This window comes from Convolutriloba macropyga, chromosome 8 (genome assembly GCF_964194025.1).
Source record: "Convolutriloba macropyga chromosome 8, txConMacr16.3, whole genome shotgun sequence".
Taxonomy (NCBI): domain Eukaryota; kingdom Metazoa; phylum Xenacoelomorpha; order Acoela; family Convolutidae; genus Convolutriloba; species Convolutriloba macropyga.
The window spans coordinates 4,812,779-4,838,934 of NC_134475.1; the positions used below are offsets into that span (position 1 = coordinate 4,812,779).

A 26,156-nucleotide genomic window follows, 5' to 3' on the forward strand; every position below is an offset into this window, starting at 1 on the left:
TCTATTTTTCTCAAGGCTCACTTTTTAGATATGATCTAAAAGGAGTCAAATTAATTATTCATGTATTGCGAAAAATTGACGGAACTGTATGGAAGAATTTAATATAGGTGGCGCAATTTCAATAAAATTTCAATGTATTCATATAATATTAATATATATTCGAGAATAAAAATATACTGGTGCAACTTACGGAATTACCTCATTAACCTATTCATGATTTTTCTTCTCGAGACTTTTTTGGGGGAAAGTGATTAGCCAGCCGAAGGTGCTATCAATTAGTCACTAGGATATATGATGTTCATTTTGTCATAAAGGTCAAACGAGGTCAATTTATCTTATAAGTATTTTATCAGATCTTACAAGATTAAAGTTCACGTAGGGCAGGATTTTTATCGTGTAAGACCAGATAAGATCTTTCACGATAAAGATTTTTTGATCAGCATCTTATAAGATCTTGCACGATAAAAATTCCAGAATCACTGGGGAACGCTAAATATTTTGTCGGAATTTCGAAACATAAAACAGCTTATCACAGGACTGCTTGAACACCCGAGATAAAATTTTTAACTTAGTCTTTTGGCTAATTAAACCCTAGGGTTCAAAGCCATGCGAAGAAATTGTTAGGAAGAAGAGCGGACTTGTGTTGTTGATAGCATCAAATTTAATAGTTTTTTGCATAGTGTACGAGGGAAACTTTTGCAAACTTAGTTTAAAATACTGTTGTAAAAGCAACAGGAAAAAAGGGAAATACAACTGCTGTTAAGCCGTCATCTTATATGGCCTTATTTTTATGCTGCCGGTTTTTGCTATTGATTTTGCCGGTTTTTGTTCCGCAACATGTGGGTGGTGGAAACTATATTTGAGTTTAAAAGTTTACACATTTGCAATCGTACTCTAATGCCTTATTGTAACGTGCATAGTCATTATAAGAACCTACAGTAATACTAGATGGATCGGAAATGGATCTAGATGGTCAATCGGAAAAATGAGAAACAATGTTTCGGAAAGTTTATATAATTATCTGGATTAGATCATATTTGTGATCATTTGTTCTGATTTGTAGAACTGCGTTGTTTCGTCCTCTACGTTTTAAATAAAGAATTGTATAAGTGTTCAAAATGTCATTATCAGGAAAATTTTTTAAAAATACTTCTTGCAAAGCAAACAAATAAGTAGTACAAAATTATGCTTAAGAGCCGTTAAAAATTAATCCAGAGCCTCAAGAATTTAAATTCGACTTCTAAAGATATCTGAGAAGCACGTTTGTAGCTTACGTTAAGCTGTGCAACAGAGGTCTTTGCAAAATCAATTATTTTCAGTCGTTTTATAAAAGTACCAATCAAAATTGATTGAACTGACTCTTTTCGGCTGAAAATTGACTAAACTTTTCATAATCCAGCATCTTTTCATTTTCATAAAGAATAGCACCCATGATGCTTCTTTTGTCCAAATTGGCAGGTAGCAGCCCCACACCGATAACAAGTCCAGTTTTGTTCTCATTGTTGATTTTTGCAATGAGAAAGATTCGGATTGTGTTTTCGCTGTCCTTTACAAAAAATTTCTGCATTCATCCTAGTTACAGAGAAGTCTGTTTTCTTTTTAGGTTTCAATTAATCAGAGATCCCTTGCATGTTCTAATGAGACCCATTGAATAAAAAAATTTTTCTCAGTGAAGCTTGCGGCTTTTATGACGCCGGTAAAAAGTTTTTGGATTTTTTAATTCTTGCGTTTCTTTTGCAATGTTTGATTTCTTGTTTTTTTTTGTTTGAGTTTGAATTGCGTGTGTTTGAATTCTTGTTTTGCCTGTATTTGTTGTTCTCTCTGTAGTATCATGGTTGAGTCCAATTAATCACAGGTCTAATTCACTTTTGAGGGTGCAATAAGTGAAACTATCTTATGCCTTCAGATGATACCTTATATTTTGGTGCTGATATAACTCGATAATTATCCAAAATTGATGGTCTATTAAAGATATATTGAATTTTTTGTAAATCCGATATTTTGCTCGAATTTCGAACAATTATGTGTTAATGGACCAGGAGAGCAAAGGCAGAGTGAGGTTTGGTTTAAGTGCGGATTTTTGAATTTTGAATATTATTCGGATTGTATTGCGACGCTGTCCTTTTTTTTAATTTTTGTTTTTTTTGCGGTTTTTATTATCTTAATGAAAGATCACAATGATTTCATTTCAATAATCAAATACTGAGAGATCCAATTAACGTGCAAATAAGGGAAACTGAGCAAATATCATATAATTTAATTTCAGCCAAAATTTTTAACAATTTGTTTTTAGATTCAACATTATTTGCGTGAAATTGTTTTTGAAAAATTGATATATGCCTTTATTCGTTATTTTGTTGTCTTTTCATTTAATCCCAGTAATTAAATTTAGTTTGTTTGGCAGCTACAAGTTAATCAATTTAATTGTTTTTTAGTTGAAGGCTTATAGTTGTTAAGAATTTTTCAAAATTGTTTGTTTTCGAATAATTAACGATTTTTTTTATTTTCGCCACATTTGATTTTTTTGTCACCTTGCAGTTTAGTATCAGCAAAGAGAGAGACAGAGAGAGAGAGAGAGAGAGAGAGAGAGAGAGAGAGAGGAGCCTGTATCTGTTTTTTGAGGCGTGTGAAATTCTAGAAAATGACCTGTCTCAGTGGCTTCGTGTCGATCAGTAATTGAAGCTATTTATTTATGTCGGTTGATAACGAATAGTTTTGTGACTTTGAAGTTAACTGTTATCAAAAACTGAAAAATTGTTTTTTAAAGTTGCCTTTTCTGTTGTTAATTACAGATCAGAATGTCTTCAATTCAACAATCAATTATTGATAGATCAAATTTAGGTTCCATTGAGGGTCAATGAATATTTATGGTAATTTCACCGAAAAATGCATATTTGCTTCAACTGTTTTTTCGAATTTTTAATTGTGCTTCTATTTGTTATTTTGTTATCGTTTGACTTAATCTCAATAATGACAAGTCGAATTGGCTTTTACAGCAGCTAAAAGTTAATCAATTTAGTTATTTTTTAGTTGAAATCTTGTTTGTTTTGTTTGTTGGTTTTCAAAAAATTTAACGAATTTTTGAGCTTTGCCAGTTTTTCTTGCTTTTCTCACCTTGCAGCGTAATTTCAGCAAAGAGAGTTTGCAATCGTTTCAAAAAATTAGAATGGTGTTCTTATTGAGGTTTTATTTTCTAAATAATAGTTTTTTGTCTTTAAAAGTACGAATTTTCAAAGCTTTTGTTTGGCTGTTTGACATCTTATTTGGCTATTGGCTTAAGTTTTTTTAAAATAAACTGGATAATTTTTAGTGAAGAGGCTATGATTTTAACTGCTCGGACACCGTTTGCTAGCAAAATCTAATTGTTTTTTCGATGCCCTTTTATGCTAAATGACAGAGACAGTTCTCACTCTTTTTTCTAGATTTTGGAGGTGTAGATGATCCGAACCTATTTAATGCATTTATTTTATAGCTAATGGTTTTCCTGTCTTTGAAATTTGTTCTTTTCGAAAATTGTCGGCCTCTTAATTTTTCTTAATACAGACAGGTCCCTTTTCCGATAAAGTTTTATTAAATTGTTTTAATTTAGTTTTTATGCTATTTTTAGTTTTATCATTTTTTAATAGATAGATAGACATTGAATAGATAGACATTGAATTTTGTTCGTAATTAATCATCTTTCTTATTTTGTTTTGTCTTTTTTCTTAGTCTTGCTTATGGGAGCTATCGTCGGCCCTCTAATTCCTTTAATGATTAGAGTTCAAAGCGAGTTATTCAATTGACGCACCAATTATTATCGATTAATATTTGAATTTTCCAAAATTTTCTATCTTTCCTTCATTTGGTAGACAATTTTGTCAAAATGTGAAAGAGTGGTGTCGGAACATTGTGTTTAAATCATAATCAATAAACCTTGTTTAAATCCTAATCACATTTCATGACCCGTATATCCAGCATTTTGTAGTTGATGGGATAGAAATAACTGTTTTTTAACAGTTTTTTCCTCTTGTGCTTAACAGTATTGTACTTCTAAAAAGTGAAATAAAAAAGCTGTAATTTTTTGTTCATAAATATATTTATAAAGGCAGGACTCCTCTTTTTTCACTCCTGTGTTAAATACACATGTACCATTTATTTTCTCTAGTCACAGTTTTTAACCCCCCCCCCCCCCCCCCCAGCCCTCATCAGATGTCGTTTGCAATAGTCGTTCTATAGTTACATTTTGAAGTGATTTTTAAAAACAAATTTGAGTTCATTTTCACTCTTCAGTTTAATCAGCACCCCCTCGCCCTATCCCCTCCTGTTTTGGTGGAGCTACTTTGAACTGAATTTTCCCTGGTGCTTTGTTTACTTATTTGCCTTCCCATTAGGAGCCTGTTTATTTCAGTTCGATCATACTCACTTCAGTTTAAATATTGACGTTGTTTCATCACGGCCTGTTGCCTGCACTTAGTTAATGGATCCTGTTGTTTTGCTTTACGTGTTGTCATGGTTTGTGCGCTAACTCCTGTATAGTATTCACCAATATAGACTGACATCGAGAGAGTTACAATTGTATCGCATTTATTTTTTTAAACCAAATTTGAATGCGCAAAAGGAAAATATGATTTAGGTTATCAATATTCGGAAGTTGGCGCGATAAAAAAGGGACAAAATGGAAATTTGAAATACAATTTTTTTTCCAAAATGATTAAGTTTCCTCTCAAAAATTGATAGGTAAAAGAAACAAAAATAATTCGAGTCAAAATTATGAAGGATGACAAAAAATGGACAAAGTTCGAAAATTATTGAACAGGTAGGTGTTACGTTTGGTGGTCCGATGTTTTACCCGATGTTCAGCTAATTTTACAAATTGTTAATGTAATCAATAAAAAATGCTGTGAATTTTTTGTATGAAGAGACTAGTTAATTTCCAATGAGTTTTTAAATAGGCATGTATCTATGAACAGATTTTAAAGCGCTGTCCCCTTTTGACCTCGTCTAATTCTCACGCTATGATTATGCCCGGAGCCCTTCCCCTATAATTTTACCACTCCACTGTTTCACCATAATTGTCTGCAACTTATCCGATTTAATTCCTATTAATGCTGCGTTAGTCTGCAAAAGTTAGTTGTCACGTTTATGTATTTTAAAGGCATGCGTGATAGCATTTGACGTCATTGATATTTTTAAGGGTGAATTATTGACGGTAGGGTTTCTGCAAAGCGTGCGAGCCGTTTTGTTAACACGTATAGAAAGGTATTTTGACATATGTAACTTTGTTAAGTTGATGGTGATAATAATAATCTTCTGTTTTAACTACGGTTTCTATTCAAGTTGAAATACAATTAATTCTTTTCAAGTTGATTTTTCGAAAGAAACGTTTTTCTTTGTTAAGAAGATCTATTGATAGATTCTTTATGGATGTTGAACTGTGTATTGTTCTGACTGATAATAAAAGCCAATGTAACAATTTCTTGCCCTAAAAGCGTTCTTTTTCAACTTAGTCCTTTTAAATATAGTAAATTGTCTCTGCATAGCGTTCTAGAAACAAAAGTTTGACCTATTTAATATTCATTCAAAAATATAAATTAGAACGACTTTGCGTTCCTGCCTATTTTTTTAACGGATTGCAAAAAAGTCTTTCTTAACACTCGAAAATAGTTGTTCCCACGCTCCATGAAATTAACTATTCACTGCATATAAATGCATTTTTTGTCCGGATGGTATTTCAGATAAAGGAAATAAAAGTACGATAATTGAAGACCCACACCTCGCATTATTACTCTTTCGAATAAAATTCATAATCATGAAGGTCCGTTATTTCAATGAGTATATCACTTCTTAAAAGCTGTATATTGGTTGATTGGTCTCTCTTGATTATAGTTCTCACCTCATGTGATGAAGATAGGAACTCTATGCTGGCCTGGCTTTTTGTCCCCCTAATTATTGTTCGGAGAAGGACATGAATAATGTCATTTCAATCATTTACATCACGGGTTATGTGAACTTGGTTTTCACTGCAAATTTCGGGAAAAGCTACCAAAACAGTGAAATTCATTAAAAATTTCATCTCCTAGGTCACATGGTTTCGTTTCAAACAAAAAACTACCTGCCAATAATCCTTTTATTTTTCTCGTTTATCTGCATAAAATACAAGGAGGTTCGGTAATGAGCTTTTGCGCATAATGTTCCGACCCTGCTCATCCACGTTATGATTTAATTGTCTACCAAATGAAGAAGAGAGAAATTCTCATCGTTCAACATACAGCTAAGTGAAAACTAAGTGTAAACCCCGTTTTAGGGATGATGAAACTTGACACTAATGAGAGTACTGGACAAGACAAACATAAAATTAAATAATAGCAAACATGATTTACGTCCAAAACTCGATGTCTAAATAAAAAATACTTATTAACGAAACGAAAATTGAATGATATGAGAGCAAGATATGAGAGCTGTCAGCAGTGAGACTCAACAGGCCGACAAACGGTAACAGGCCGACAAAGAAGGGCAAAGTTCAAAAATACGTTTCGATATTTGAAAACAACCAGTTTCAAATTTATTCAAACCAATACGTATCGATTCAGCTCGTTTAAAAGGTTAGTTTAGACCTCATCGGAAGCTATTGTGACCTGTCCTTATCCATAGTATGTCAGATGACTTCAAAGACAACGTCGAAAACGAAAAAAAATACAAATAAATATAACAAAGCGGTGCCGCAACCGTTAAAATCATAGGCAATACGAGAAAATTAAATATCTTCAGTTTTGCTTTTTTTCAACGCCAATTGCGCCAACTCATTTGTGTGATAACGGGACAAGGAAACAAACAACTCAGAAATTGGCAAATATTCAAAAATCACATTTTTTCTATGAAAATGAGTAGTACCAAAGCCAAGAAGCCATTAGTTGAAAAAAGAACCACTGTAAAAATTGGATCTTTTTTCAATAGAGGAAGAATGCGACCTGTCGTTGAAGAGTCAAAGCTACAAAATTGACAGAAATGAGATCAATTTGACAAAGCTCAATTATCCGCTGATATTTTATATATTTTCGAAATTTAACAAATCCATATTTTTAGAACAATAAAAGATTAAAATTACGCTGCTCTGGAAGCCGGTTGTGCTTGTTATTAGTGAGACCGAATCATGAGACGACAATAAACAACAAATATGGACAGAACTCAAAACTTCGCACACCATTTATCGAAACCACAGTATTGAAGTCATTAAGCTAAAATTTTTAATTTGTTTGTTTTTTTAGTTTGCTAAAGTTCTAGCTAAAATTTTTAGTTTGTTAAAGGTTTGAATTTTATGCTTTATTCGAGTTGTACTGGACCTTTTTTTGTAAAGTGTCATTGTGGAACAGACATTGAAAAGAACCACAGATATTGACCAGTATGGAAAACTCATTCTTATGAGAACACATTTAGACATTTTTGACAACAATTATAAAAAATGAAATGTTTTTGAAAAAATAATGCAAAGTTACTAAAAGCGTTAGCTAAAAAGTCAATTTATTCATAAAATAAAATTAGTCATTTAAAGATTCCTTATTGACATAAATATGCCGTACGATAACAAAACGAACAGCAATTAGAAGCAAAAACAAGAGAACTTACGAAGTATTGCGAGAGTGCGGTTTAGCAGCCGTTAAAACTATGGCTATTCTCTGAAATCCCTAGAAAATGTTCTTCTGTGGACTCTTTCATTGCCATTTGGAGCTATCTGTATTGTGATAATTCGAAAAGTGAACTAATATCAAATTCGAATATTGTCAAGCATGCAAAAATCGAAACTTATGTGAAATTTCGTAGTAGGAAGGCCAAGCGTTCATTCGCTAAATGCAAACCACTATAAAAAGAGTTTTTTTCCTTCACTTGAAATAAGTTTTGCCCTGTATATATTGAGACTAAACTACATCTTGACAGAAATGAGATAAAAAAATCAAAAGTGCACTGACTTTCTCTTGAAACGAATATATTCAAAGTCATAAGAGGTAATAGATATTAACTGAAAGCACTGTATAGATTCACTTATAGCTCTTAAGGAATCCAATCGGATCTATGATTAATAGAACGCAGTCTGCAGGCTGGAGAAAGAATTACCAATGAAGGCAAAAGAAAGGAAATCAATGAAACTACTAAGACACAGTCAGCCTTAAAAACTACGAGCTTTCCTCTGAAAACATTGTTTATTTTTTGGTCTAATTTTGATGTAAATGGGATCTGTCATTAATTGGCCCTTGATTTGAAACCACTCTTGTCAGTAATCACTAAAAAAACAGAAATGCGAAAATATTCTGAAGAAGAGCGAGCCAAAATAAAGTCCAATTAATTGTTCACTGTAAGAATCCAAGATGAGTCCAAACCTATCCCTGATTTTGTTGAGCGTGAAACAAAAAAAATAACTGTTCCATATGTTTACAAAATAGATCATTTAGCATATGAAATTTGTCTTTAAACCAAAGAATAATGATGCATTTTGTATAATTATTGATTTAAACCAGCAAAGTTCTAAAAACCAGCAAAATTTTATTTCCTTTAGACTCCTTTAGGAAGCACCAGTACAACTAGCCTTTATTGGAGTTTCCAGAGATTATGACAGCATAATTTAGGTCTCTACTCCTGGCATATGTGAACTTTTAAAACCGGAGACAAAAGCGTTTCTGGAGCCATTATTGATTTAAAAGTCTGAAATTCAGAAGTTTAGGCAAAAGTATTAACCAAAAAACTCGGATAAACGCAATCGGCAAGCCTCCTCTATCCTTAAAAATAAAACCAGTAACATTGTCGTTAAAAATTTTATCAAATTTTGGCAATTTTTGTCAAAAATACGCTAAATGAGAATGAAAGCAACGGATTTTGTCCACTATTCAGATTTATAAACATCGATAACTCCCTGTAAAAAACGCAATTAAAAAATCTTAGATTCCATATTTTACGCTGGTCGGGCTGTCTAATGATACCAGTCTCAATTCTCTACGATCAATATATCGAGTGGCCAAAATTGACTGAACAAAAAGAACCCATTTGAGTATATAATTCCTCGCCCCCACAAGTGGGTCGGAACAAAAATCAAAAGTTCTGCTTTAATAAACAAAAGCTTATAAATTTTAAAATTTTAAATTAATTCTCAATTTAAAAATTTTTCCTAAATTTGAAAATTTAAATTAATAATCTACTTCCGATGATTCTACTACCTCATCGCTCCTCATTCTTTATTTAACTTTAATATTTTATTTGCTCCAATTTTTGTGAGCGCTGGCTGTCTTCTTTGCTATAGAATATATCAGAATTTGTGACTAAGGGGGGTTGGAGCAGTACAAGTGAACCTAAGTTACCGCAACCTCTTGGAGCTCAGTAGAGATTACAGCAAAAAATGATCGTCGTAATTTTTTGTTGCTTTAGTTTGATGCTCTACGTTTATCTTGATTATAAGCTGGAGTCGATGAGCTGTTTTTACTTTCTTTTGATCTTACTGTAGTTCTCTTAGAAAGAAGTGTTCAGGTGGTTGGTTGGAAAGCGTTCTTGATTCTGTATGTTTTAATCAGCAATGTATGATAATTTGGAGTTACGAACAATGAATTTGCCAACATCATAATGTTTTTTTTTGATAAGGCAACCTATCAATTCAATTCGTAAGAAATAGATTAAATTTAATAAATATTGGAAAGGCAGATGGTGGCTGCACTTCATATGTAAATCTTAATTGTAACTGTTTTCTCCTCACAAAATTGTGTTTAAAACATTTTTGATTAATTTTTCAATTTATTGCTTGAAGCAGTTAACTACACTTATCGAGGACATTAAATACAATTATCGTACAGAAAACGGATAATTCAAATTTGTGCGTGTTGAGTTTGATTTTCGTTGTTATTTCTCAATACAAAAAGTGGTGATTTGCATAATTTTCATTGAGCCAGTTTTTGAAACCTTAAACATCTTCGCAAAGAGAACTTTTCAATACGGTTGCAGGTGTTTCTAGTTAATAACTTTGTGATCTGAGCTTACTAAGATCCATCTAAATATAATGTTATCATTACGTTTATCGTAAGGTGACACCTTGTAATTGACATTATCTTTTTGATTGGGAAATCGTTGTGTTCATTTTTTTGGGATTTTTGCACTTTCAAATATCTCTTTCTTGATTTCTTGAGCCTATAGTTATTTATATTAACCGAATGCTAAAAAATTTGTAGAAATTACTAGCAGGCTACCCTAAATGACTTGGTTTCATTTTTTCTATCCCTGTTTTAGTTTCTTTGACTCGCAGACTCGCGCAAATTTTATTGTTCAACCATTTCGAAGTCATCAGTACCTTTTTGTTGTTTTGAATGGAAAATTGCAATATTTTTTATTACTTTTGAATGCGCAAAGTGTATTTCGTTCTCAAAATACCGTGTTTTATAATTAAGGCTATCTTTAGGTTAAATTAATACAGAAGATTTTTTGAAACAATTATTATCAACCCTTAGTAAAGACAATCCGGAAGTGCACTGTTTTTCAAGGGATTTCCTTTCAACACTAAGTTTTGATCCATTATAAGTCATTTCCTTCATTTATAAAGGATGCCAGTCAATGTTGTGAGAGCGAATGGTATGTGTGCTCGCGCTCGGTGCGTTGTCTTTTGGTTATCTGGGTTTTCTAGGGTAACATTTAGTGAACTGTTAGGCTAACAGTTAATTTGAATGAATTGCTGTACAAAACTGTTTCCTGTAGATATAGTTCAGTTAGGGACACTTTTTTATGTGGTAATTATATTGAACGCGCTTTTAACCGCTAGAGATTTTTGTCGAAAGATTGATTTTTTGTCCGTGTGTTGCTAACACTAAGCCAATAAATCTCTTTGAAGGCTGTAGCCTGTCAATTTCGACGAATTTACTCTCTGCTTTATCTTCAAAGTGACGTCAAATTAAACAAAAATAGAATTAGTAACCGTGTCTTGGTTTTCTTTTCTTTACATCGTCTCTACTTATTCTGTAAGTCTGCTAGGATTTCACGCCCGCTGGGAGATTCTCTTGACCACTTTGGGAAATTGGTTGGTGTATGTAGTGTTATATTTGGGGTTGGGAAATTTTCCCCCTTTTCCATCCAATTTATTTGCCCAGGTATTTATAATTCAAGGCGCGACTTTCTCCGCTCACTTAATTTTTAAAAGCTTCTGGGCTTAATTTTACCAGCCCACTTTTGGAACGAGAGTAAGCTGGGCGAACTTAAAATGCGCAAAATCTCAAGTCAAAATTTCAAAAAGGAAAGGTCATTGCAAAATGAGTTACAGGTTGAGTTGTTTTAAATCTCCACGCCAGTTCTCCTCTGATTATAATATAAACCGTGCTTGTTGCTGTAATAAAAAGCCCGTAAGTTATTTTTAAAAAAAACAGTCCTAGACTTGATTAGTTGACAACGCGCTACTATAAAAACCAGTTTGTGAGTTAGTCCCTCCCATTGTAAACCCAGCTTAGTGAGGGCTTCAAGCACCCCCAAAGACCCATGTCCCAACCAATTACCCGAAAATATGTCATAAGGGTAGTTATGTTTTCGTAGGGGTGTTGCTTTGCTTCAAGGACAGGATTTCACGCTTGCATAGACAGTGAAAAATGTTTTAGATAAATGAAAGAGCTTCAGTTTTTGTGAAACTGTTTGCAAATATTGTCATTTTATTTGGTAAAATGCGGGGTTCTAATTCAAAAACTTTTCATGAGTGTAAATGGTTTCAGAGGCAATTGAGTCGAAGGAAAATCCAGTTAAAATCGGAAAATCAGGAACCTTCCGAAATTGTCTTTGTATAAGAACAAGATTTTCTTATCTCAAGAAGTATGAAAAACCCCAATTGTATCAACAACATCAGTTAAAATTCAGTGTACGATTTTCAAAAAATGTTAAAACAGCTGTTTCAAAGCTCAAAGTTTATGCGGAATATTGAAAAGATAATACTTGTGAGGTTCAATATGTACTAACGTAGTTTGCTCATGCTATAATTGCCGTTCTATCATCACCTCTGATGCGGAGAGAGTAGGTAATGTTTTTTTTTCAAAATGAGCAGAACTACGAAAGAAAAAAAAAGAAGGAAGGGATTAATTTTGTTGTTGTGATACAAATCAACAATAAGCGATGACAGATCATGAGGTCTTTCGGATCAAATTCGGATCTATTTCAATCTGCCCCTAATTTCAAATTGGCAATAATTCCAACGTAAATAATGGATTATATTCCGAACATCAGTTATGTTAAAAGTCAGTGCATATTGAACTAACAGACAATTGGAGTGTAATTAACGATACGGATTTCCGGACAAATTAAGACAGCGAAGAATGCTTAGACCAGTAAAAATTCACTTCTGCAATCGAAGTCAATTTTTGATTTTCAAGTATCTATGATGACCGATTTTATTCGAATATAAACATTGTTTGTTCACAATTTCTTACTAAATAGTAGTTTTTCTTGGTGACTAAAACTTGGTTGTTTTCTTTTCAGAAGACAAATCCAAGTCTGATGAAATAACTCGATTTTCCCAATCTGTTATGAAGTTTTGCACCTAATTTTTATCGATCTTTCGTCTGCAAAAGGGCTCTTCTAACAATTTCAGATTGGAACCTCTGGTTACTCTTACGCAGAGTTGTTTAGAAGCAAAAAGATTATTGCTAATATTTTGTGAGTGTTGACATGTTTATAGCTTTCAGAATAACTTTGAAAAGCTTGTATATGTGTAGTTCATAAACTGTTTAGATTGAATTCTTCGCAAACAATTCGTTGCAATGATCGCTTTTTTTATAAAGTGAATAATCTTAATTGCTTTCTTTTGTATCAGCAATAAACCAAAGCACCATACTGCATACTGCAAAATAGGAGCAACATTAGTAATATAGTATTCTTAGAGTTTTTCTGCTGTGTGTAGTGTCGGAGCTTAGATGCAATTTCTCGTTGCTTACTGATTCTTTCTTTCTCATAGTCAATGATACCAGATTCAGCAATGGGTCCAAAATTTGCTTTCTTTGAAATTTTTTTGAAAGTTTTTGAACCTTTGAAGAATATTGTTGAGGTGTAAACAATTTTTACGGAAAGTTTTGTAGAAAATGCTGGAAAAATAATCTGGTGGGATGATATACTATCGCTATTTTGTTCCTATTTTGACAAGTTGAGGAATAAAGTGCTGAATTTCGACAATCCAGTGAACTTCTTGTTAACGTTTTCAGCCCACTTAATTTTTTCCTCTCACGCGGTCGACCGCTTCTAATCATGTACATTACTAACATCTGCTGCGAAGTTTCGAACTGGTTTTTTATTCCTTTAAAACAAAAAATGAAAAGGTTTTTTTCTTTTTTAAACGAGAAATAACATCTTATTTTGCTCTTGGTATAAATTGGCAACCAGATACAGATTTTGTTTGTTTGAATAATTTGTTTAAAAAAGAATATTGTTGCTCATTTAATATTTCACAGCATATCTTCAGTTTTGCTTCCTGAAATGGGAGCATTTCCGAAATCTTTTGCCTAAGCGTTGCATATGAGACTCTAAAAAACCTGAAATTTGTAATAGTTTGTCTCTTCATCGGGGATCGCGTTAGCACTCTCATATCAAAGAGCATAATCTTTTATCCTCCTACAATATATAATAGAGTGGATAAAATGAACAGAACAGTAAACGGTCTTGTATAGAATTTTATGCATCATTTCATAAGGTACGTACACAAACATGTTGACCATTTAAGGTCTAAGACTTTCGGTGAAAACAAAGAGCTTTTTAAACCCGTATTTATTGTAGTATATTCTTAGGATTATATCGTTCTAGTCATGGAGGAACATTTACTTAACAAGTTTTGTTCTCAAGATTAGTTGTGGGAAGAAAAAGCAACTGTTTTTTGAAAGAAATCGGACAAGGAATCAGAGTTTTCAACTTTTTACTTTCTGGCTTCTAGGACTTGTTTGTTGTTTAACAACATTTATCTTTGGAAAGCTTGTTTTTTTCTCTGAAAGATGTCTGTCAAAATTATCAAAATTTTGTCTGTCTAAATTATAATTTTGTCAAGAGGTGTGTCGAAACTGCTCAACTTCTGTTTTATCAATGCGTTCGGTATGATTTTTAAAAAGATGACTTTCTATGATTGTTTGGTGACCGAGATATGCGCTATAGATTTTTTGTCATTAATTCTTCACAGGGATAGAATAGTTAATATTGCAGGGCCAAGTTTCACTAACAAATCTTTGAGTCCTATTTTAAAAATAGCTTCGCTCTTGAACTGCTAAAGCTTTTGAAATTGTTAAATGATAATTTTCTATTACATTTTGTAGATATATAATTTCACGTGGAAAATATTTGGGAAAATTGTCTCATTTAAATTTTGTGGCGACCTTAATTGACAGTAGTCTAGCTCCTTATCTCGGTCTGCAGACCACTTTAGTAAGACAAGCACTGATAAAAGCAGGTCTTAATTGGACCCAATGACGCAATGCATCAAATTGAATTGAATTGAGGAGTACCAATCAAAATATGATGAGAGTTGGTCCCAAACTGAAGGTTGTCTTTTGTTTCCTTCTCAAGACTACTCGATGTTAAACATGACACGCTTTTGTCATGTATTGTTTTTCTTTCATTGTCTGGTGTACATAATAAAGGGTATTAATGAAAAGGGGAAAAATCAAGTTGTTAATGAATTTTGATTTAATTTGGGCAACTGAATATCATGAGTCAGTACCAATTTATGTTTAGATAAAACTGCGGTCGTGTCTCATCATGCTTGATTTTCAGTTGTCAATTTTCACATTCCTATTTTCTGTCAAAATAATGGATTTTCCGATTATAGCCCCTCTCTTCCTCCCGTGCCCCCCCTTCAAGCTCAGTTGGCATTTAAGCCGTCATGATGAGACGGGGCTATAATTTCGTGTAGTGGTGCAATGGTATGTTGCCAAGTATGTTGCCATTAACATTTTTTGTCTATATGAACACATGCGTAATGCCTCAACTCTACCATCGGTTTTTCTCACTTTTAAAACATTGTGCTTTCTAAGGTAGCAAATTCGGGAAGTGAATTGATTTTTGCTAATTTTTAAGCAATGCAATTTGTCAAATAAGGGTCAACTCTCTAACTAAAAGCTTCCAGGTCCCCGAAAAATTGTTGGTGAAATGCTCAGACTTTTAAAGACGATTATTGGCGTTCCAATAGTGATAAAAATTAATCCCGAAAACTGGCCAGAAAAGTCAAATATTGGAAATTCACTTTCTTAAAAACCTGCGCCAAATCAGTTATTTTAGCTGAAACTGCAAAAATCTTCGACAGCACACCGTAAAACGTGCCCATACGATCTTTGAAAACTATAACCAGAACTAATTGTACCTGTACTATCTAGCAAAGATATTTGGTTGAGCATTTACTATTTTTAGCTAATTTATATTTTTAGCTAATTTTCTTCATTTTCAGCGTCATTTTCAATCGATTTCAGTTTTTATGTTAATTTTTGGTAAAATTAGTCACCTAAAGTAGCGTCTCATGCGAGCTATGTTTAATCTCATCATGGTTGTCTGCAATCCAAAGTGTTTTGATTATGTAGAAGTTGGTCTTTTTAAGGTCTTATTTTTTTTCAGCTTTGTGATGGCAATAAGACTAAATTTGAGATGTGATTTTAATCACGCTATAACAGTAAACGGAACTCCAAATTGAGTAGTTCTAAAGCGTAAAACTTTCAAACTTTTTTTGAATTCAGACAACATATTGGTATTTAAACAATTGTGCGGTTTTTAGAGAGATTTTTTTATACGTGCGGCAGTTTAATCTGATATGCAAATTCTGCTCTTGATTTGCTCGTTAATTTTAGATAAGTCGTTAAATGTGTTCTACTGATGCGTTTCTGCCTTTGTTGCTCTTGATCAATGGGTCGCTACTAGATTTTTTAACTTAGCAATGTGTTTTCGTAAAAATTATATATGATTATTTTAGTTTTGCTCATCTTTCTTTTATTCTCTCTTATCCTAGGGTTCAGTTACCCATGTTCAGGTTTTTAATCAATAGCTAATGTTTTTTGGCTTTGACACTGTGCTCATAAAAGTTCTGAGTTTGGAGCTGTACCTCTTGTTCTTGTATTATTACTTTTTGAGCTAATTGCTGCCAGGTCTAATTGGGTTTGTGAGGAGGCTTAAGTTAGTATTTACAATGATTTCTGATGATAGTGTTTTGTCTTTACAACTAATGTGTATGTGAGTTTCATAACTATTTTTTCGGTCTATTTAGCAATTTGTCACCTACTTGCCAATTACAAGTTCCGCTTGCTTTTTACTCGGAACATATTTACTGATTTTCTGAATCTTGATTTCAGTTTTGTCGGTTAGTGCATCGAAACAAAGTTTATTGCTTTCAAACATTTATGTGTATGATTTCGTAAAGGTTTTGATATATGATTACGTGTTCTATCATATTTGACGCGACTAATTTTCAAAGACACTACGATTTTTGCCAAATGTACATTTCCATGCTCAATGTCTTTCAACATAGCCTGTCTTTGATTTTTGTTGCAACGCGCATTAAACCATGGCAAGATTATGTGATTGAATTTGATTAATTTAATAATACTTTTCATACTAAAAAAGAATTTTCAGTTTTCCCCGGTTGTTTTTCGCCCATCTAGTGTCATATGATGCGTTGAAGTTTTCAGACTGTGTTTGCTATAAAAAAAGGTTGTCAAGCAAGTCATTTTTTTCAATTTTATGGGTTGTGATTCAGGATCTGTCGAGCGATTTTTTCTCCTTAGCAGTGAGTTTTAGACGAAATAAGTATTATGTTTTATTTCTATGAGATGATTTTGCGATCTGTAATTAACATCATGTGGAGGTTATCTAATGTAACTTCAAACATTTTCAAGGTCAAAAAGGACTCAATGCAAGTTTTTAAAAAAGATTTTAATCAATAAAACGTCGGGATAATTAGATGCATGTAGTAAGCACCTGCCTGCTTTTTGAAACATATTTTTTACAAAATGTAATGGTAATAGTTTTCTTGTGATGCCGGTGTCTCCATCAATTGAGTTGTGCATTTGTTTCTGTCTCCATTTCGTAACCCACAAATTCATTTACTGAAATTATGGCCGTCTGGTGGTTATAATCCAACTAATTCAAAAACAATTTTCTGAGAAAACGGATAATAAGTTATTATTAAATTTATAATCGGCCGAAATTTATATTCGGGCAATATAATATTCCGATTTCGTATTTGCTCGGATTTTGCTGCTACAATGCCACACTTTTTCCATACATTGTTTTGAGGGCACTATGTTTTGTTGAGAAATGAATTGTGGCGACAATGGCCTAAGCAGAAAAACTATGATTTGCAAAAAAAAACGACGGAGAATTACAAAATAAATTTCATTGCATTTTTCAGTTAATGGTAAGGAATTAGCATCATCTGTTCTGAATCCTTTATTATTCCCTTTTTTTAAACCTTTTTTTTGTTTTTTGAATTTGTAATTGGCAGTGTTTGGTTTAAATCAAAAAAGAAAAATCAGTCGAACTTAAAACATTTGAAAGAAAACCATGGAGATTAGAACTTTGCGATTTCTAAATTTAATAATAAACGGCTCTGTTCATGACAACAGTGAGCAGGAATGGAACAGAAATGAAAATTCAGTAGCCGATTATTGTTGCCAATGCTATAGACGTTTGCTCACCATTTCCTATTTTTGTGTATCCGTCGCAAAATTTTGAGCTTTTACTGTTCGAATCCTTCTTAGCCGACTTGCGAGAACAACAATGCATAGCTGTTTTAAGTTTGTTCAGTCGCAAAAAGTTATTACCCAAAAATTCATCCCTAACAAACGAACAATCAAAGTTTGTTTATGTGTCACAGTAGCATCTGTGTATGGCATTTTTGCTTATTTCTGGTTGATTTAGTCTAAAGAAGAGGAAAACTCAGTGTTTGCCGAGTCTTTTTTAAAGAAGAGAAGCCAAGCAGAATAGGCTGTGAGTCGGTCACCCCAAATTGTTAGAATTCCTTTAAATTTACGATGTGCTTCTCGTTAATTTTCACCTGCCACAAACGGAAAATTTAATGTTCCATTGTTTATTTTTGCATTTACAAGCAGTTTTGTTCCCGTCTATGATCTCTATTTAAAAAAGGTGTCCGAAACTCAAAATTTTGGGTGCATTTTTTTAAAATTTATTTCTCTGCGACGAAACATCTTTACGTATGTATCTTTACATATGTATTGCTAAATGAAAATTTCATTTGATTTTTTGCTATAGGAAGTTCAAAAATAACAAGGATTTCAAAGAGAAATTGCGGTTTCCTCTTCTTCGTTGTAATTGTTTTTCACGAATCGTGAAAAATATATTTGTAAAAATCAAGGTGTTAGAATTCATAAAAATCGCATTATATTTTATGGATTTAAATTCAATTCAATTAAGGGATATTCTAAAAGGTTTCCATGAAAAAGGAATTCAAAGAGAATTGCAGGTTCGTTCTGTTTTAAGTGTAATTATTGTTTATTCAATTGATGTGCTGGTATCTCCTCGCGACCTTAGCTTGCTATAAGGGCTGTTAATTGGTATCAGTGAATCGAGAAAGTGTCTTCCGAAAACTGAGTGATATAATCTCCTAAAATCTCACAAGTTTATACTCTTCAATCTTTTGTTCCTTTCTTCAGAACGGTTTTGTGTTTTGAGTTGAGTGAATTCTGCTGCACTAGTTCTGTGTTACATTTAATCATACCATTGAGCATTGAGGTCCGTGGAAAGTTTTCCTCAAATCGAATTGTTTTTTGAAATTTTAGCGAGATTTTCATTTTCTGGACAATGGGGGCTATTTTTTTGCTCAATCCTTTTCTTGATGGTCAAAGTTATTTTTTTTGCATAGATATAGACTCGAATATTTTTATGGAATACAGATACTTCAATAACTTGGTTGTGTTGCGGAAACATTTTCTGTGAGTTGGACAATTTTACCTCCAATGAACATCCAACAAAACGGTTAAAAAAGCAAATTATGCCGTCGAGAAAGTAATCAATTGCAGAGGTACAGTTAGAAAGAAATTAAAGTACTCAAGAGATAACGGATTCGGCGAAGAATGCAGTTTTCCCACTTTCATTCGTATCTTTTCAATTTAAAAAATGCTTATTAAATGATCTGCAGGCCTGGAAGGAATATAAAGAGCCAAGTCATAAAAGTTAATAGAAAAATATTTGTTTACTTCTATAAAAAAAACAATCTGAGAAAACTGCAATTTATTTGTTTCAATCTCTTTTCTGTTTATTTTCCCATGATTTGTTGACAAAAATATGCGATTGCATTAAAGTTTTCTCTCTCATTGTGTTTAGAAGTTTGGGTGCTTGTTTAAAAAAGAAATTAAGTGTTTAATATAAATAGTCCAGAAAAAATTGGCCACGAAAATAAAATTTTCATTTCGATGAAACCATTCATTTGAGTCTACTGAACATAAGGTTATTAAATTGTCCAAAATAAAAAAATGTTTTCAATTGCGTTCAAAAATAATCTTGTCTGAATATCAGGAATGGTAACATTAATTTAAAAATCTTTCTGACTTTCTTTACTCATTTTTGTTTCCCTTACAATAGGAATTGTAGAGCACTATTTTCACAGAATTTGATTTTTTTGTTTCTTGCAATATGGATTTATTGACGTTTGTTGCTAATGTGTCCGCTGATTTTTCCAACATGATCTAAGATGATTGTTGGAGCTTTCTGTGATATGGGCAGTATTCGGTGAGCCTTCTCGTTTTTTTTGAGAATTTATAAGTTCAATTTAATGCGGACTCTGAGAGGTAATTCACGTAGGCACATTGTTGCTTTCTGCTTAGTTAAAATGTTGAGAAAAAGATAAAGATTTAAAGATTTATTGTTTTTTCCATTCTTTATGCATTGACTTTGACACTTTGCTACACCTTTTGAAAACTGCTGATTCAGTTTGTGAAATAAAGGTTTAAATTTGCCTTTTATGGGCGGCTTTGTAGTGTCAGTTCTTTTCTGTTAGAGGAAAAACGTTTCGAGGTCTTTACAACAATGTTTTTCGTAAGAAGCGGGGGTTGTTTTCCTTAGTCTAATTAAAAATTTGACAATGAAAGATGTAAAATCAAAGAACTTCAGTTATGCGCACGCAGGTAGATCAATGAAGCAAAGAAATATACAAATGGAACAGAGATCAACATCAAGAGAAATGTCTTGCTGTCTTAGAACATTGCTCATTAAATTTGCATGAGAAATACTAAAATCTGCGTAACACTAGCGGATAATTTATTTTGATGTCAATTATATACTTTTCAATTTTAGATAATTTAGTTAATCTAATTTGAAACCAAGTGCTTTACCAGTGAAGCAATCTAGGACAGGGGAAAAGAGGAAAGGGTGGGTTTTTTGTTTGTTTATTTGTTTGTTTTGTTTGTGTGTCGGGGAGGTGTTTTATCAATAGCTATTTTCTGAAGCGTTAGCTTTACTCCTATTTTACAGACGCTGAGAACATGTGAACACTTCGAATTGTGTGAGCTGAAGGTTGATGGAAAAATTGGGGAATTGTCTTTTGCTTTTAGCCTCTTAGTTCCTCGGGAAGTGAACACAATGACCAAATTAGTCAGTTCCTTGTTCACGGAATTGTACGAAGGTCAGGCCGTGAATGTATCTCTCAAGTAGTATGATGAGAATCAGAAGTTACTCGGAATGTTTTATATGCTGCTTAGATTGGGCTCTTTCGCATCATAGCACCACCCCCCCCCCCCCCACCTCCTCCCCCTCCGCACCGCTTTATGGTACCAACCAACCATACCTCCCGCTTAGATGTGCTAGAACCTGACTTGTGTTTGGCTGGAAACCCCTCCCCATTCAGTTGCCGCATTTTTAATTCTATGATGTTTTCTTTGTTCTGGAAATTTAGTGTATCAACGCCTTTAAGTGAACCATTGATGCATGCTAGACTAGTTGTAACCAGGACCAAAAATGATATTGTAGCTTTGTCCCGCTGAAAGAATCTAGAAGTTAATAATCTTCAAATTACGATGACCTACCTTGATTGCTGTGTGGGAGGTCTGCAAAGATAGCGGGCAACTAATTGTTCAAACTTGGATCTAGATGCGAGACAAGATAATGTTCCTGCTTATCGAACAAAATTTTGACTAGTTTGGGTGGTAGAAAGATCAACAAATTTAATTTAATCGCAAACTTATCGGAAATATGTGCAGTTCAAGGGACGATAAAATACCAAAGTACGCAATGAAAATAATCATTCAAGGCAGAAATGTTTTGTAATCTGTTCAAGTTATTTAGATCGGCGCCTGCCTTGTGTGCGTGAAGTGTTTAATCGCATGAACAAAAACAACTTTTCGGTCAGTTGTAAATTATTGAATAGGTTGCCAGGGTTCGCTAATCCTCGGAGGGCATTCAAATTGAAGAAAATCAGTCAAAAGTAATCCTGAACTTTGACTGATAGGATTTGCAAATGTCACAGCATAATGAATAATCCTAATTGTCGCAGAGTAAATCGATTAAAATCAGTAAATTTAAATCAGTAATTTTATCAGTAAATGATAGAGTCGAAATCATTGTTACTTTGCTTTTATGTGCATGATTTTGCTTTAAATAAAAATTTAATCGCTGAAGAAATTTTGCTGTAACAAATTATTGCACAAGTTTTTATCGTCCAAATTTATCGTCTATTTGTACTCTAGAAATGAATGACTGACATAAATCAATTTTTTTACCAAAAACTAAATGGAATTCTGGAGTAAAAAATAACCTGCATTTTGCTGGTACGTTTTGTGTTAATGTGGCTAAGTAATGTAGTTTTTGTAGTTTCTCACAGCTTTGATTATCGATAAAAAACCCATTTAATCAGAGAATCTTTGCTTATCAGTGTAATGGAATTTCGCCTACTCTCAAGTTTGACGAAACATCAATAAAAATTGTAATTACACTATTAAAACGGATACTATGATTAGTCGCGCAGGTGATAAAAGGACTAATTTTCCGAATTTTGCGGAAGGCTGTTATTGTTTACATTATTTTTATCATAAGAATTTTTTGTCTCGCAAATTGACAATCCCATGAATTGATTTTTGTGATCATGGGTAGTTAGCAATTCTTTCTTGTTTTCAGGCTACTTTTGTCAATTGTAATATTATTGCGCCTATTTATCGGAATAATTATGTTATCAGATTTTGACTGAATTTGTTAAGTGTAGTGTATATATGAGCGTGTTAGGTTGGTTGGAAATAAGCCCCCTTTTTCTACTTAGTGGTTGAGTTTCATTTGGTCCCGCTTTTTGTTTGATTTGGCGAATTGTGTGGATGTAAAGAGGAGTAATTCTTAGTAGGAAATGGAATTGAGTTGATGGCGATTGTGTAGGCGGACTTTGCGGAGAATCTGTGTTTACAGCCATCAATTATGAATGAAGCAGCTGATGGGATAAGGCAGCGTGGTCCTACTTAGGTAATTATTCCCAATTCACGATCGAACTTTTCTCATATGCGATGATCATATTGAATTGTGAAGGCTGCTGTTGTTGTTTTTGTTGTTCCAATCTCAGACGAAGGAGGAATGGGAAATGAATTGAGTAGTTTCTATTGTCAATAACTCCCTCTTTTTCTTCGCATCTACCCTCTACTAAGATCTTTATATTTTCTTATTAAGCGTACCACGAACAACATTGAAAGTGTTATTGTTTATCATTATATTCTCGGTCAATTTTCCAGCCCAGATTTAACTTACCCAACGCGTGCTAGTTTTGTGGTAAGGAACTTGTACTCGGGTTTTTTTTTGTTCAAGCAATGCAATTATTGTTCCGACCCTCTTGAGGGGGGAGGAACTATATACTCAAATGGGTTTTTTTTTGTTCCGTGAATTTTTGCCGCTCGATATATTCATCGTAGAGAGTTGAGACTGGTATCATTAGAAAGCTCGTCCAGCGTAGAATATGGAATAAAAAAGATTTTTTTAATTTTCGTTTTCTACAGGGAGTTATCGAGGTTTAAACTTCTGAGAAAAGAAGAGTGAATTCACGTTGTTTTTATTCACATTTACCGGAATTTTTGCCTAAATTTTCGTCAATTTTGCTAAAATTTGTTATAATTTTTAAGAATAGTGTCGTTGATTTTAATTTTGAAGACGAACAAGCATTGTTGATTGTTTTGATTTAATTTTTTTTGGTCAAAAAATCTGGATAAACATTTCAAAATTTAGCCTTTTTCAACAAAAACAGCACGAAATAAGCTACTTTAGTCCACTTTGATTAAATTTGCCGACAGTACTACCCCAAACAACCCTCATAAAATCTTTGTGGACTCAGAGGGGGGCTATTTCTACTTCAGAGTCCGCTGAGAGTGCACTGCAGTTAAAACTTTGCCGTTTTTTGCTAACTTTACTCATTGATTATCAAAAATGCAGAATTTATTTTGAGTTTTCAACTAACAAATTATCTACATCTACAACATTTGAAAAATCAATTGTTCCTAACGGACAATAAGTATTAGCAGGGCTAGTTTTGGACCATTCTTGGACTGTTAAAATCCAAAAAAAAATCGGGTTGTAATCAGTCGGTCTTTTTTTTAAAAAAAAAGACTTTTTTTAATAATAAAGAACAGAACATATCAAATCAAAGCCCAGGAGTGATAGGTCCAACCAATTCGCTTGCTAAGCAGCTCCAAACTAATGCATTTAGTTTTTTAATTGAAAGTTTATGGTCGTTTCTTTTTTTTTTAAAAAAATGACTTTTCAATGAATAATGGCTTAATTAACTTTACCTCTATTTTTTTTTCTTAATTTGTTCAACTTCCAGCTTAGTGTCGTCAAAGAAAGACTGCTTCTTCTTTCTACTGATTTAACATTTATTTTGGGTTGCAGTTTTAAGCCTGAAACTATTGTTTTCTGGCTTTGATACTAAAAGATTTCAGATTTTTATTTGTTTTGATATTTGCCAGGTTTTCGCGTTTTCTAATTTTGTCACATTATCACATTATTGACAGTTCTCATGTCACCTTATTAGCATTAAGAATAAGGCACAATTGAACATATTAAAATCCTGAAAGATATACATCATCGTTTTAACGGCCTCGACCCCTCTTTCTTGAAGAAATCAATTGAATTTTTTAATTTTGTCTCTAACTGTCATTTATACTTTGTCGTTTCGGTCGTATGAAATTTCCTGTATAGTGATAGCTTTCATTGGCTTTTCATGGAAGAATAGAAGAACCGATATTATGATATTAGTAGATAGCTGATGGCTTTCATGAGTTTGAAAACAATCGTTTTCCAAAATTTTAAACAAAAACTTTTTAATTTCGCAATTTTGTTCTTTTTGTTTCTTTTTGTTACCTAATCTCGTTAGTTAATTACGGGTCAAATATGACATTATGGGTGTCAGGGGAATAAAAGGGGATTGGTGTCCCGAAATCTTTTTTTTTAAATTTGTTATGACCTTACTGGCTTCGACACCGGTTTTTCACAAAAAAAAGTAAATTAATTTGATTTTTGTCATATTTGACGTTCTTTTTGTAGATGCAAGAAATATTCTGGATAATTACAAGTCTCGAGGGTTTCCTTTTCATGAATAAACGACCCTATTTAAATAGCTCTTTTTGTAATTAATGCCTTTCATGACATTGAATGTAATTTTGTTTCGAAAAAAAAATTAAAAGTATTACATACTTTAGCACTTCGCTTTTTTGTCTACTTGTTACCTATTCTTACTAATGAATGACCACGTACTACATTATAGCTATTATAGCTGTTTGAAGAAGGCGCAATCAAATTTTTTTTGAGTGTCAAAATTTGGCTTGACGGTTTTGACAGCGTTTTCTGGCAAGTTTCAATTGAAATTTTGTTTGTTCTTTGTTGTTCTTTTTAGCCGCTTTAAAAAATGAATAAGGACAGGTCCTAATGCTCTTCTTTAGAAGCAGTGGTAATCGTAAATTTGTGGTAATTTTAATTGATTCCTTATGGTATTTATTACTTTGAAGTTAACTGTTTCAAAAAAATAAGTTAATTTTTTTACTTTACCGTTTTTGTTCTTTTTTGTATAATTGTTACCAAACCTTTTTATGGACTGGTCGCATATGTTTTCTGGTGATTTATAAGTTTTTGTTGTTTAGTTTGAGGTTTATCTGACGGTATGTTGACTTTGTTATTAAATTTAGTTTTTAAGAGGGACATAGATTTTTTGATGTAATTAATGTTTGTTGTTGTTGTTGTTTGATTTTGCTGTTCCTCTTGACTCGCTTTCTTAATATTGACATATTACAGCAATCTATTGCATCAATTTTTACTCCACTGAGTTATTTGCTTTGGAGGCTATCTTATCGTTCATACAGAATTTTTTTGAAAAAGACGGGCTTTTTTGGGATTCGCAAAAAATAATTTTTGGGTTTTTCTATCTGTTCCTCATTTGGTAGACAATTATGCCAAAATTGTGGATGGGCGGGGTCGGAACCTTATGTGCTATCGCACATTACCGAGCCGCCTTGTTGGAGTAACAATCATTGAAAAATGTGTAATGTGAGAGATTCAAAAAATTGAATAGTGTTGCGGTAAAATGTACTAAATGCAAAAATTGATAGTAACTGAAGTACGTTCACATTACTTTTTCAAAAACATCAAGTATAGTTTGTCCAATAATTTTTTTTGTAAAGTTTACAATAATAATAATAATAATTTTGGTTCCTGCGTAATCGCAGCGGAACAGCATTAGGCCTACAGTAGCCTGTTCTCAGCTGCCCTTTTTCTTATTACGATTGACGGCTACGATTACAATGACGGCCACGATTACAATGACGGCTACGGAAAACTAATATCTGGAAGTACCGTAAATTTTAATATCTTTTCCCGATTCCCGGCCATTCGTACCAAAATTCCCTCAAATATGCTGCGCTCAATCAGTTTGCAGACTAATATAGACAGTAAAAACTATATTTAATTCGAAATTGTTTTTGCAGATTTTCAGCAAAAAGTGAAAAGTTAACAAAATTATTGCAGTTCTTGGTGATGAGCTATCATGAACTATCTTTTCTTTGCGCGGGCAAAAATTCTAATTTAGGCTATCTTGAGTCTTTCTTGTCGAAAGATAGACAACGAAAAACGTCAAAATATGTCTTGTAAACAATTTGGAAATTGTTGACTTCGTTTGAATAAAAAAGGTCTTCCATACAATTTTCTCCATACAGCGTCTTCCATACAGACACTTCACAATTTTTAACATA

The 26,156-nt window shown here is 32.9% G+C and overlaps 2 protein-coding genes across 2 annotated transcripts in view; one reads left to right on the forward strand and one right to left on the reverse strand.

The window, feature by feature from the left end:
- The window catches only part of LOC142344405 (uncharacterized), a 45,203-nt gene extending 24,146 nt beyond the window's left edge, over window positions 1-21,057 (reverse strand). The window contains exon 1 of the mRNA XM_075396020.1: window positions 20,976-21,057. The gene's annotated coding sequence lies outside the window, so the exon portion shown is untranslated. The remainder of the gene's footprint in view (window positions 1-20,975) is intronic.
- The window catches only part of LOC142344406 (dynamin-like GTPase OPA1, mitochondrial), a 50,884-nt gene that overhangs the window by 1,410 nt on the left and 23,318 nt on the right, over window positions 1-26,156 (forward strand). The gene's annotated exons all lie outside the window — the stretch shown is intronic.